The sequence below is a fragment of the Pan troglodytes genome, chromosome X (assembly GCF_028858775.2).
Source record: "Pan troglodytes isolate AG18354 chromosome X, NHGRI_mPanTro3-v2.0_pri, whole genome shotgun sequence".
In the NCBI taxonomy this organism is placed as follows: domain Eukaryota; kingdom Metazoa; phylum Chordata; class Mammalia; order Primates; family Hominidae; genus Pan; species Pan troglodytes.
In genome coordinates, this window is record NC_072421.2 from 52,025,825 (window position 1) to 52,040,934 (window position 15,110).

Sequence of the window (15,110 nt, forward strand, 5' to 3'; positions counted from 1 at the left end):
TAAAAGATAATCTTTTATATAACTCTTGGGACCATCTTGAACTCTATTGAAGTATTACGTCCTTCAATCATTCTAAATTTCATAAAGATTGTCAGTTTTTCTGCCAGGTGGGGTGGCTCAGCCTGTAATCCCAGCATTTGGGGAGGCTGAAGTTGGAGGATTGCTTGAACCCAGGGTTTCAGACCAGCCTGGGCAACATGGCAAGACCTCGTCTCTACAAAAAATTAAAGAAAAAATTAGCTGGGTATGGTGGCATGTGCCTGTGGTCCAAGCTACTTGGGAGGCTGAGGTGAGAGGGTGGCTTGAACACAGGAGGTTGAGGCTGCAGTGAGCAATGTTTGTGCCACTGCACTTCAGCCTGGGTAACAGAGTGAGACCCCATCTCAAAAAAAAAATAATGTCGGTTTTTCTAGGTCTGCTATATTTATGTAATATGCATTGCATTTTTCTTTTATTTTTTAATTATACAAATAATACATGCCGATTGATTTTTAAAAGGTCTTTCAGTCTATATGACACACAGGTATAATCTTTCACCATCATACTCTCCTCTTCAAAGGAGCTACTTTACCATTTTACTATGTAAGTTCTTCTAAAAACTTCTATGCATTTTTGAGCAAGAATCTACTATATTATTTATAAGCAATAAAAAATTCATCCATTACATTTTGAGGCCTCAGCATAATTTTCAATTGCTCAGAAATTCAAAAACTCAAAAACATTTTGATGTTACTTTATTTTACTTACATCTTACTTACTTTTCTGTAAGTAGATACAATCTTTTAAAAATGTGGTCAATTCCCAAACTTTTATGTCATTCCTCAAAAGCACCAACCTTCTCAAGACAACGAATATTACATACTGTACTGAACAGCCTTTCAATTTCAGCAAGTAGAACACAAAATGGTGGGCCTGCATGTTTAGTTGGATCATAAGAAAGAACACACATGAGGTACTGAAACCCTTTACCCAGGTTGGACGACATTATAACTGCATAGCATTTGTGATCAGCTGGATTAATGGCAACTAATGCTCTTCCATCCTAAATCCTGTCAAATTTGCCAATATTTGCTCTAGGAGGATAAAAAATACAGCAACAGTACAATGAAATGTTCCCCAAAGAACTCTTAAACACTTTGGCTCCAGGAATTTTGGTGATTGGCTCTTCTAAGAAAGATTCTGCTCTGTAAAAAAGTCTCATATCCCACACCAAGTACTTGGTGATTTCCACACCAAAAGTACTTGGTGATTTCCACATCAAGTACACTGTGTCCCCAGTCTGCAAAATATTTCATCTCAACTGCTTTTCCACACAGAGGAAAAAATACCCTCACTACACTCTTGCCTTTAAGAAAAGTATCTAAATGCTGCTTTAATAGCTGATGTCCTTGTTTTTGACGAAAACCAATATTTCAGTTCACCCACTTGTCTTGCCATTCTTGCAGAGTTAGTACTTGTTTTTTTTTGCACCTCAGTATCTGGGTACTATTCAATATCAAGTGAAGTTCTTGTACCATCCATAGTTTTGTAGACATTTTTGTCTCATAATCACATATCTTCAATGCCTTTATGGGTTTATTATAAAGGATATTGCAAAGGATAAAGATGAAGAGATGTGTAGAGTGAGGTAGGCGTGCCATGCTCCAGGAACCTCTAAATGTTCAGCTACCAGGAAGCTCTCTGATATGTTTAGGCTATGTCTCCATCCAAATCTCATCTTGAATTGTAGTTCCCATAATCCTCATATGTGGTGAGAGAGACCCAGTGGGAGGTAATTGAATCATGGTAATGGTTACCCCCATCCAGTTCTTGTGATAGTGAATGAGTTTTCACAAGATCTGATGGTTTTATAAGGGGCTTTTCACCCTTTGCTCGGCACTTCTCTCTCCTTCCACCCTGTGAAGAAGGATGTGTTTTCAAAATGATTGTAAGTTTCCTGAGGCCTCCCCAGCCATGCGGAACTGTAAGTCAATTAAACCTCTTTTCTTTATAAATTACCCAGTCTTGGGTATTTCCTCATAGCACTGTGAGAACAAACTAATACACTCTCCAACAATAATTTACAGTATATTTTTAAACAGTTAGAAACAAGGATTTTGAATGTTCCCAACACAAAGAAATTGTAAATGTTTGAGGTGATATACATTCTAATTACCCCAATTTGGTCATTACACATTGTATACATTTATTGAAATATCACTTCCTACTCCATAAATATGTATGATTATTATGTGTCAATTAAAAGAAAATTTCCAAAAAATTGTTTGACTATGTATGCAGGGGATTATTTCTGGACTGTCTATTCTATTCCATTGGTCTATGTGTCTGTCTTTGTGCCAGTACCAACACTATTGATTACTGTAGCTTTGAAGTAACTTTTGAAATTGAGAATTGTGATTCCTCCAACTTCGTTCTTCCTTTTCAAGATTATATTGGTGATTTAGAATCCCTTGAAATTTTATATACATTTTATGGTTCTACTACTCCATTTCTACACAAAAGGCCACTGGAATTTGATAAGGATTAAACTAAATCTGTACATCACTTTAGATAGCATTGATATTTTGAGAATAATGTCTTTCAAGACATGAAAATATTTTTTTTCAATTTTTTAAAGGTTTTCTTTAATGTCTTTCAGCAATGTTCTATAGTTTTCAGTGTGCAAGTCTTTCACATCCTTGGGTAAATTTATTCCCAGGTATTCTTTGTATGTTATTGCAAATGTCATAGATTTCTTTATTTTTTGTTTAGTTCATTGCTGGTATGTAGAAACAACTGAATTTTAGACTATCATATAATTTTGCTGAATTCATTTATTAGCTCTAGTAGCTTTTTTGTGGATTATATGTGATTGTCTACATATAGGATTATCGCACCTGCAAATAGAGATAGGTTTACTTTTTCCTATTTTGAATGCCTTTTATTTCATTTTTTGCATAATTGCCCCAGTTAGAACTTTCAGTACAATGTTGAATATCAGTGATAAAAGCTTGTCTTGTTCCTGATCTGGGGGAAAGCTTTTAGTGTTTTGAAACTGAGCATGGTGATAGCTATAGTTTTTTAAATAAATGCCTTTTAACATGTTGAAGAAGTTACCTTTTACACTTAGGATTTTTTTTCTGTTTTTATCATGAAAGGGTGTTGGATCTTGTCACATGTCTTTTAAACATCAATTTGGTTGGTTATAGTTTTTCTTTTCTTCATTCTATTAACGTGGTTTATTGCATTGATTGATAGTAATATGTTGAAACACCCTTACATTCTTTGAATAAATTTACTTGTTCATGGTTTATAATCCTTTCAATATGCTGTTGGATTCAGTTTGTATGCATTAAGTATTTTTGCACTTGTATTCATAGGGGATATTGGTGTGTAGTTTTCTTGTGAAGACTTTATCTGGTTTTTGTATCAGAATAATGCTGACCTCATACAATGAATTAGGAAGTGTCCTTTTACTACTTTTTTTGGAAGAGCTTGAGTAGAACTCTCATTTATTCTTATTTAAATATTTGGCAAAATTCATAGTGAAGCCATCTGTTCCTGGTCTCCTCTTTGTGGAGAGGTCTTTAAAATTACTGATTCAATCTCTTTACTTGATATACATTTTCAGATTTTCTATTTCTTTTTAAGACAGTTGTGGTAATTTGTGTTTTGTAGGAAGTTGGCCATTATATATAGTTTATCTCATTCCTTGGAATACAGTTCTTAATAGAATTCTATTTCTTATTTCATTAAGGTCAGTAGTAATAGACCTGCTTTCACTTATAATTTAGTTGTTTACCTGTTCTCTCTTTTTAAATTCAGGTTAGCTAAAGTTTTGTCAGTTTAGTTGGTATTTGCAAGGAAATAAATTGAGTTTTGTTGCTTCTCCTATTGGTTTCCTATTTCACAGATTGCCACTCTAATCTATTATTTCCTTCCTTCTACTAGATTTGGCTTTTGTTTGCTCTTGTTTCTCCAGTTTCTAAAGGTTTAAAGTTAGTTTACTGATTAGAGATTTGTGTTTTTTTAAAAAAGTATTTAATTGACAAAGATTGTAAATATTGTAGGTGTACCATGGGATGATCTGATTTATATGTTATATAATGGTTACCACCATCAAATAAATTAAGACCTATCACCACCTATGCTGTACTTTAGGTCTACAGACTTGTTCATCTTATAACTTAAAGTTTGTTTCCTTTGACCAATATCTTCCCATTTCCTCCACGGCCCTCTCCTAGAACCACCATTCTACTCTCCAATGCTGTGAGTTTGACTTTTTTAGATTCTCTACATAAGAGAGATCATACAGTATTTGTCTTTCTGTGTCTCATTTTTTTTCACTTAGCATAATGTCCTCCAGACTCATCTATGTTATTGAAAATAGATTTTTTATAGCTGAGTAATATTTCATTGTATATATATCACATTTTCTTTTTTTTAACTTTTATTTTAAGTTCTAGGGTACATGTGAAGGTTTGTTGCATAGGTAAACTCGTGTCATGGGGGTTTATTTTACAGATTATTTCATCATCCAGGTATTAAGCCGAGTACCCAATAATTATCTTTTCTGCTTCTCTCCCTCCACTCACCCTCCACTCTCAAGTACACCTCAGTGTCTGTTGTTTTCTTCTTTGTGTTCATCAGTTCTCATAATTTATTTAGCTCCCACTTATAAGTAAGAACATGTGGTATTTTGTTTTCTGCTCCGGGGTTAGTTTTCTAAGGATAATAGCCTCCAGCTCCGTCCATGTTCCCACAAAAGACATTATCTTGCTCTTTTTAATGGCTGCATAGTATTCCATGGTGTGTACATACCACATATTCTTTATCCACCCTGTCACTGATGGGCATTTATACTGATTCCATGTCTTTGCTATTGTGAATAGTGCTGCAATGAACATTTGCATGCATATATTTTTATGGTAGAATGATCTGTATTTTTTTGGGTGTATACCCGGTAATGTCATTGCGGGGTTGAATGGTAGTTCTGCTTTTAACTCTTTAAGGAATTACCATACTGCTTTTCAAAATGGTTGAACTAATTTACACTCCCACCAACAGTGTATAAGTGTTCCCTTTTCTCTGCACCCTCAACAGCATCTGCTTTTTTTTTTTTTTACTTTTTAATAATGGTCATTCTGACTGGCATGAGATGATATCTCATTTTGGTTTTGGCTTGCATTTCTCTAATGATCAGTGACATTGAGCTTTTTCTCAAATGCTTGTTGGCCTCATGTATGTCTTCTCTTCATAAGTGTCTGTTCATGTTCTTTGCCCACTTTAAATGGGGTCGTTTGTTTTTCTCTTGTAAATTTGTTTAAGTTCCTTATAGATGCTGGATATTAGACCTTTTTCAGATGCATAGTTTGCACATTTTTTCTCCCATTCTGTAGGTTGTCAGTTTATTCTGTTGACAGTTTGTTTTGCTGTGCAGAAGCTCTTCAGTTTAAGTAGGTTCCATTTGTCAATTTTTGCTTTTATTACGATTGCTTTTGGTGTCTTCATCATGAAATCTTCACCCTTTCCTATGTCCAGGATGGTATTGCCTAGGTTGTCCTCCAGGGTTTTTATAGTTTTGGGTTTTATATTTAAGTCCTTAATGCATCTTGAGATTATTTTTATATGTGATGTAAGGAAGGGGTCCAGCTTCAATCTTGTTTATATGGCTAGCCAGTTATCCCAGCACCATTTATTGAATAGGGAGTCTTTTCCCCATTGCTTGTTTTTGTCAGCTTTATTGAAGATCAAATGATTGTAGGTGTATGGCCTTAATTCTGGGCTATCTATTCTGTTCCATTGGTCTATATGCCTGTTTTTGTAACAGTACCATGCTGTTTTATACTGTAGCCCTGCAGTATAGTTTGCAGTTGGGTTACATGATGCCTCCAGCTTTGTTCTTTTTGTTTAGAACTGCCTTGGCTATTTCGACTCCTTTTTGGTTCCATATGAGTTTTAAAATAGTTTTTTTTTCTAGTTCTGTGAAGAATGTCATTGGTAGTTTGGTAGGAATAGCATTGAATCTTTAAATTGCTTTGGGCAGTATGGCCATTTTAATGATATTGATTCTTCCTATCTATGAGCATGGGATGTTTTTCCATTTGTTTGTGTCTTCTCTCATTTCTTTGAGCAGGGTTTTATAATTCTCATTGTAGAGTTCTTTCACCTCCATGGTTAGATGTATTCCTAGGTATTTTATTCTTTTTGTGGCAACTGTGAATGGGATTGCCTTTATGATTTGGCTCTCGGCTTTGCTGTTGCTGGTGTATAGGAATGGTAGTAATTTTTGTACAGTGATTTTGTATCCTGCAACTTTGCTGAAGTTGTTTATCAGCTGAAGGAGCTTTTGGGTCTAGATTATGGGGTTTTCTAGGTATAGAATCATGTCGTCTGCAGAGATAGCTTGATTTCTTGTCTTTCTATTTGGATGTCCTTTATTTCTTTCTCTTGCCTGATTGCTCTGGCTATGACTTCTAATACTATGTTGAATAGGAGTGGTGAGAGAGAACATCCTTGTCTTGTGCTAGTTTTCAACAGGAATGCTCCAAGCTTTTACCCATTCAGTATAAGGTTGACCATGGGTTTGCAATAGATGGCTCTTATTATTTTGAGGCATGTTCCTTTAATATGTAATTTATTGAGAGTTTTTATCATGAAGGGGTGCTGAATTTTATCAAAAACCTTTTCTGCATCTATTGAGATAATCATGTATATCACGTTTTCTTTATCCATTTATCCATTGATGGACATTTAGGTTGCTTTAATATTGTGACTATTGTGAATAATGCGGCAATGAACATGGAGGTGCAGACACCTCTTTGAAACAGTGATTTCATTTCCTTTGGATATATGCCCAAAAGAAATGCTTAGCTAGACTAACCAAGAAGAAAGAAAGGTCTCAATCAAATTAATAAAATTATAAGTGAAAGAACAGACTTTACAATTGATACCAGAGAAATACAAAGGATCATAAGAGACTGTTATAAACAATTATACAACAACATATTGAATAACTCAGAAGAAATGGATAAATTCCTAGATACTTACAACCTACCAAAACTGAATCATGAAAAATTAGAACATCTGAGCAGAGCAATAATAATAAAGTGATTGATTCACTAACCAAACTCTCCGAACAAAGAAAAGCATAGGACCACATGGCTTTACTGGTAAATTTGACCAATAATTTAAAGGAGGTCCAGGAGCGGTGGCTCACGCCTGTAATCCCAGCACTTTGGGAGATGGGCGGATCACGAGGTTAGGAGGAGATCAAGACCATCCTGGCTAACACGGTGAAATCCCATCTCTACTACATGCAAAAAATTAGCCAGGTGTGGTGGCAGGAGCCTGTAGTCCCAGCTACTCAGGAGGCTGAGGCAGGAGAATGGCATGAACCCGGGAGGCAGAGCTTGCAGTGGGCCAAGATCACACCACTGCACTCCAGCCTGGGCAACAGAGCATGACTCCATCTCAAATAATAATAATAATAATAATATTAATAATAACTTAAAGGATAATTAATGCCAAGCTTTCTCAAACTCCTTCAAAAAATCGTAGAGGAGGGAAAACTTCCAAACTCATTTTATAAGGCCAGCATTACCCTGACAACAAAGCAAGATAAGAACAAAACAAGAAGAGAAAATTACAGGCCAATATCCCTAGTGAAGATAGATGGAAAAATCCTGAACAAAATACAAGGAAACTGAATTTGACAGCACATTAAATGGATCATACACTGTGATCAAGTTAGATTTTTCTCTGAGATACATGATGGTATCTCACATCAATAAATGTGATACACAACATCAACAGAATAAAAGATAAAATCATATAATCATGACAATAGAGAAAAAGCATTTGACAAAATTCAATATCTTTTTCTGATAATAAATTATGTGTAGAAGGAATGTACCTCAACATAATAAGGGCCATATATGACAATCCCACAACTGACATCATACTTGGTAATGGAAAGGTGGAAGCATTTCCTCTAAGATCAAAACAAGACGAGGATGTCCACTCTCACAAATTCCATTCAACATAGTACGGGAAGTCCTAGCCAGATAAATTGGGCAATAAAAAGAAATAAAAAGACATCTATTGGAAAGGAAGAAGCTGAATTGTTTTTATCTTTTTATTTTAGACTTTTACAGCAATAGATTTCCTCCTGAGCACTGCTTCCACTGCATCCCATAAATTTTGGAATGTTATCTTTCATGGTCATTCATCTCTAGGTATTTTCAAATTTCCTTCGTGATTTGTTTTCCGATCTGGTGGTTAAGACTGTGTGGCTTAACTTCTACATATTTGTGGATTTTCTTTTTTGTCTACTGTTATGATTTTTAGCTTCATTCCATTTTGAACATGTTAGGTCTAGTTGGTTTATAGTGGTGTTCAAGTGCTCTGTTTTCTTACTTATCTCCTGTCTAGATGTTCTATGAAGTATTGAAAGTGGAGTCTTGAAATCTCCAGCTATTATTGTAGAATGGTCTATTTCACCCATAGATTTGATCTGTCAATATTTGGTTCACATATTTGGGGGCTCCTTTGTTTTGTGTATATATATTTATAATGGTTATATCTTCTTAATATATTAATATTTTTATCAATATGTAATGCCCATCATTTTCTCTTATAGTAAATGTAAACTTGGAATCTATTTGGTCTGATATTAGCATAGTTATCCTTTTCTCCTTTGATGACTATTTGCATAGGATCTTTTCTTTTTTTGAGACATGGCCTTGCTATATTGCCCAGGGTGGACATAAACTCCTGGCTCAAGCAATCCTTCCACCTCAGCCTCCTGAGTACCTAGGACTACAGGCGCCTGCCACTGTACTCAGTAGAATATATTTTTCTTTTCTTTTCTTTTTTGACTTATGTTAGTGGTTAGCTTTTATTTCATTTTATTTTTTTCTTCAACTTTTATTTTAAGTTCAGGGGTACATGTACAGAATGTGGAGGTTTTTAGCATGGGTAAACGTGCACCATGTTCGTTTGCTGCACACATCATCCCATCACCTAGGTATTAAGCCCAGGATCCATTAACTATTCTTACAGATGCTCTCCCTTCCCCGACCTCACTCAACAGGCCCCAGTGTGTGTTGTTCCCCACCATGTGTCCATGTGTTCTCATTATTCAGCTCCCACTTAAAAGTGAGAACATGTGGTGTTTGGTTTTCTTTTCCTTTATTAGTTTGCTGAGGTTAATGGCTTCCAATTCCATTCATGTCCCTGCAAAGGACATTATCTCTTTCCTTTTTATGGCTGCATAGTATTCCATGGTGTATGCATACCATATTTTCTTCACCTAGTCTATCACTGATGGGCATTTAGGTTGATTTCATGTCTTTGCTATTGTATATAGTGCTGCAGTGAACATACACATGCATGTATCTTTATAATAGAATGATTTACATTCCTTTGGGTATATATCTAGTAATGGAATTGCTGGGCCAAATGGTATTTCTGCCTCCAGGTCTTTCAAGAATTGCCACTCTGTCTTCCACAATGGTTGAAATAATTTACCCTCCCACCAACAGTATAAAAGTGTTCCTTTTTCTCTGCAACCTCGCCAGCATCTGTTTTTTTTTCTTTAAATTTCCATAGGTTTTTGGGGGAACAGGTGGTGTTTGGTTTCATGAATAAGTTCTTCAGTGGTGATTACTGAGATTTTGGTGCACCCATCACCTAAGCAGTGTACACTATACCCAATGTGTAGTCTTTTATCCCTCACCACCCCTACCTTTTCCCCCAAGTCCCCAAAGTCCAGTGTATCATTCTTAGGCCTTTGTGTACTCATAGCTTAGCTTTCCCATATGAGTGAGAACAAACGATGTTTGGTTTTCCATTCCTGAGTTATTTCACTTAGAATAATAGTCTCCAATTCCATCCAGGTTGCTCCGAATGCCATTATATCTTTCCTTTTTATGGCTGAGTAGTATTCCATGGTATATATCTACCACATTTTCTTTATCCACTCATTGATTGATGGGCATTTGGGCTGGTTCCATATTTTTACAATCGCAAATTGTGCTACTATAAACACGTGTGTGAAAGTATCTTTTTGGTATAATGGCTTCTTTTCCTCTGAGTAGATATCTAGTAGTGGGATTGCTGGATCAAACAGTAGAACTACTTTTAGTTCCTTAAGGAATCTCCACACTGTTTTCCATGTGGTTGTACTAGTTGACATTCCCACCAACAGTGTAAAAATGTTTCTTTTTCACTACATCCACTTCAACATCTGTTATTTTTTGAGCCTCTTACTGCTCAGCGTTAGGGAAGCCCGAGGGCAGAAAGGAGGAGAATCGCAGCTGATGTAAAGCACTGTGAGGTCAGGCATGCCAAGACAAGAAAACAATTGGTGTCAAAGGTGGGCACAAAAGGTATCTGATAGAGAAGGTAATGGAGTAACCTCTATAGTGCTCTGGGGAAAAAAACGGTTGTAGCCCAAGAATTCCCCCAGCACTTGTCATTTGAGTGATGGCAATGGAAAGGCGTGTGTATTAGATATCATCCCCTACTTTCTACTAAAGCACGCCTTTTATCCTGTAGATCTTTCTCTTTTTTTTTTTAACTTTTATTTTAAGTAACAGGGTACATATGCAGGATGTGTAGGTTTGTTAAATAGGTAAACATGTGCCATGGTAGTTTGCTGCACAGATCAACCCATCACATAGATATTAAGCTCAGCATACACTATCTATTCTTCCTGATGCTCTCCCTCCCCTTACCCACCCCCAACAGGACCCTGTGTGTGTTGTTCCCCCCCACCATGTGTCCATGTGTCCTAATCATTGAGCCCCCACTTATAAGTGAGAACATGTGGTGTTTAGTTTCATGTTCCTGCATTAGTTTGCTGAGGATAATGACTTCCAGCTCCATCCATGTCCCTGCAAAGGACATGATCTTGTTCCTTTTTATGGCTGCATAATATTCCATGGTGTATATGTACCACATTTTCTTTATCCAGCCTATCATTGATGAGCATTTAGGTTGATTCCATGTATTTGCTATTGTGAATAGTGCTGCAGTGAACAAACATGTGTATGTATTTTTACAATGGAATTATTTATGTTCCTTTGGATATTTACCTAGTAGTGGGGCTTGCTGGGTCAAACGGTATTTCTGGTTCTAGATCTTTGAGGAATCGTCACTCTGTCTTCTACAATGATTGAACTAATTTATACGTCCACCAACGGTGTAAAAGCACTCCTTTTTCTCTGCAACCTCACCAGCACACCAGCATCTGTTGTTTTTTGACTTTTTAATAACGCCATTCTGACTGATGTGGCATGGTGTCTCGATGTGGTTTTGATTTGCATTTCTCCAATGATCAGTGATGTTGAGCTTTTCTTCATGTGTTTTTTGGCCACACAAATGTCTTCTTTTGAGAATTGTCTTTTCATGTCCTTTGCCCTCTTTTTAATGGGGTTGTTTGTTTTTTTTCTTGTAAATTATTTTAAGTTCCTTGTAGATTCTGGATATTAGACTTTGGCAGGTGGACAGATTGCAAAATTCTTCTCATATTCTGTAGTTTGTCTGTTTACTCCGATGATAGCTTCTTTTGCTGTGCAGAAGCTCTTTAGTTTAATTAGATCCCATTTGTCAATTTTTGCTTTTGTCGCAACTGCTTTTGGCGTTTTTGTCATGAAATCTTTGCCCATGCCTATGTCCTGAATGGTATTACTTAGATCTTACTTTAGGGTTTTTATAGTTTTGGACTTTACATTTAAGCCCTTAATCCATATTGAGTTAATTTTTGTATAAGGCCTAAGGAAGGGGTCCAGTTTCAATTTTCTGCATATGGCTAGCCAGTTTTCCCAACACCATTTATTAAATAAGAAGTCCTTTTCCCATTGCTTGTTTTTGTCAGGTTTGCTGAAAATCAGATGGTTGTAGGTGTGCGGTGTAATTTCTGAGTTCTCTATTCTGTTCCATTAGTCTATGTGTTTGTTTTTGCAACAGTACCATGCTGTTTTATACTGTAGCTCTGCAGTATAGTTTGAAGTTGGGTAACATGGTTCCTCCAGCTTTGTTCTTTTGGCTTAGATTGTCTTGGATACTTGGGCTCCTTTTTGGTTCCATATGAACTTTAAAACAGTTTCTTCTAATTCTTTGAAGAATGTCAATGGTAATTTAATGGGAATAGCATTGAATCTATAAATTACTTTGGGCAGTATGTCCATTTTCAGGATATTGATTCTTTCTATCCGTGAGCGTGGAATGTTTTTCCATTTGTTTGTGTCCTCCCTTATTTCCTTGAGCAGTGGTTTGTAGTTCTCCTTGAGGAGGTCCCTCACTTCCTTTGTTAGCCGAATTTCTGGTATTTTTTTTTTGTAGTAATTGTGAATGGGAGTTCATTCATAATTTGGCTCTCTGCTTGCCTGTTATTGGTGTATAGGAATGGTAGCAGTTTTTGCTCATTGATTTTGTATCCTGAGACTTTTCTGAAGTCGATTATCAGCTTAAGGAGCTTTTGGGCTGAAACGATGCTGTTTTCTAGATATAGGATCATGTCATACGCAACCAAAGATAATTTGACTTCCTCTTTCCCTATTTGAGTACCCTATATATCTGTCTCTTGCCTGATTGACCTGCCCAGAACTTCCAATGCTATGTGGAATAAGAGTGCATATACCACATTTTCTTTATCCATTAATCCATTCAATGAACGTTTGGATTTCTTCCACCTCTTCACTATGGTGAATAGTGCTGCAATGAACACGGGAGTACGCATATTTCTTTAAGATTTTCCTTAAAATTCCTTTGGTATATTGCTAAAAGTAGGATTGCTGGATTGTGTGGTAAATCAGTTTTCAGTTTCTTGAGGAAGAACTATACTCTGTCTCTTTTTTTTATTATGCTTTAAGTTTTAGGGTGCATGTGCACAATGTGCAGCTTAGTTACATATGTATACATGTGCCATGTTGGTGTACTGCAACCAGTAACTAGTCATTTAACACCAGGCATATCTCCAAATGCTATTCCTCCCCACTCCCCCCACCCCACAACAGGCCCCGGTGTGTGATGTTCCCCTTCCTGTGTCCATGTGTTCTCATTGTTCAATTCCCACCTATGAGTGAGAACATGCGGTGTTTGGTATTTTGTCCTTGCGATAGTTTGCTGAGAATGACAGTTTCAGCTTCATCCATGTCCCTACAAAGGACATGAACTCATCATTTTTTATGGTTGCATAGTATTCCATGGTGTATATGTGCCACATTTTCTTAATCCAGTCTATCATTGTTGGACATTTGGGTTGGTTCCAAGTCTTTGCTATTGTGGATAGTGACACAATAAACATATGTGTGCATGTGTCTTTAGAGCAGCATGATTTATAGTCCTTTGGGTATATACCCAGTAATGGGATGGCTGGGTCAAATGGTATTTCTAGTTCTAGATCCCTGAGGAATCGCCACACCGACTTCCACAATGGTTGAACTAGTTTACCGTCCCACCAACAGTGTAAAAGTGTTCCTATTTCTCCACATCCTCTCCAGCACCTGTTGTTTCCTGGCTTTTTAATGATCGCCATTCTAACTGGTGTGAGATGGTATCTCATTGTGGTTTTGATTTGCATTTCTCTGATGGCCAGTGATGATGAGCATTTTTCATGTGTTTTTTATCTGCATAAATGTCTTCCTTTGAGAAGTGTCTGTTTATATCCTTTGCCCACTTTTTGATGGGGTTGTTTGTTTTTTTCTTGTCAATTTGTTTGAGTTCATTGTAGATTCTGGATATTAGCCCTTTGTCAGATGAGTAGGTTGCAAAAATTTTCCCCCATTCTGTAGGTTGCCTGTTCACTCTGATAGTGGTTTCTTTTGCTGTGCAGGAGCTCTTTAGTTTAATTAGATCCCATTTGTCAGTTTTGTCTTTTGTTGCCACTGCTTTTGGTGTTTTAGACATGAAGTCCTTGGCCATGCCTATCTCCTGAATGGATTGCCTAGGTTTTCTTCTAGGGTTTTTATGGTTTTAGGTCTAACATTTAAGTCTTTAATCCATCTTGAATTAATTTTTGTATAAGATGTAAGGAAGGGATTCAGTTTCAGCTTTCTACTTATGGCTAGCCAGTTTTCCCAGCACCATTTATTAAATAGGGAATCCTTTCCCCATTGCTTGTTTTTCTCAGGTTTGTCAAATAACAGATAGTTGTAGATATGTGGCATTATTTCTGAGGGCTCTGTTCTGTTCCATTGGTCTGTATCTCTGCTTTGGTACGAGTACCATGCTGTTTTGGTTACTGTAGCCTTGTAGTATAGTTTGAAATCAGGTAGCGTGATGCCTCCAGCTTTGTTCTTTTGGCTTGGGATTGACTTGGCAAGGCGGGCTCTTTCTTGGTTCCATATGAACGTTAAAGTAGTTTTTCCCAATTCTGTGAAGAAAGTCACTGGTAGCTTGATGCAGATGGCATTGAATCTATAAATTACATTGGGCAGTATGGCCATTTTCATGATACTGATTCTTCCTACCCATAAGCATGGAATGTTCTTCCATTTGTTTCTATCTTCTTTTATTTCATTGAGCAGTGGTTAGTAATTTTCCTTGAAGAGGTCCTTCACATCCCTTGTAAGTTGGATTCCTAGGTATTTTATTCTCTTTGAAGCAATTGTGAATGGGAGTTCACTCATGATTTGGCTCTCTGTTTGACTGTTATTGTTGTATAAGAATGCTTGTGATTTTTGCACATTGATTTTGTATCCTGAGACTTTGCTGAAGTTGCTTATCAGTTTAAGGAGATTTTGGGTTGAGACGATGGGGTTTTCTAGATATACAATCGTGTCGTCTGCAAACAGGGACAATTTGACTTCCTCTTTTCCTAATTGAATACCCTTTATTTCCTTCTGCCTGATTGCCCTGGCCAGAACTTCCAACACTATGTTGAATAGGAGTGGTGAGAGAGGGCATCCCTGTCTTGTGACAGTTTTCAAAGGGAATGCTTCCAGTTTTTGTACATTCAGTATGATATTGGCTCTGGGTTTGTCATAGATAGCTCTTATTATTTTGAGATACGTCCCATCAATACCTAATTTATTGAGAGTTTTTAGCATGAAATGTTGTTGAATTTTGTCAAAGGCCTTTTCTGCCTCTATTGAGATAATTATGTGGTTTCTGTCCTTGGTTCT

At 36.7% G+C, this 15,110-nt stretch overlaps 1 pseudogene; it reads right to left on the reverse strand.

Annotated features, from left to right (window-relative positions):
* Positions 1 to 754: 754 nt before the first annotated feature.
* On the reverse strand, positions 755 to 1,521 carry LOC100616017 (thiopurine S-methyltransferase-like; annotated as a pseudogene).
* Positions 1,522 to 15,110: the final 13,589 nt, after the last annotated feature.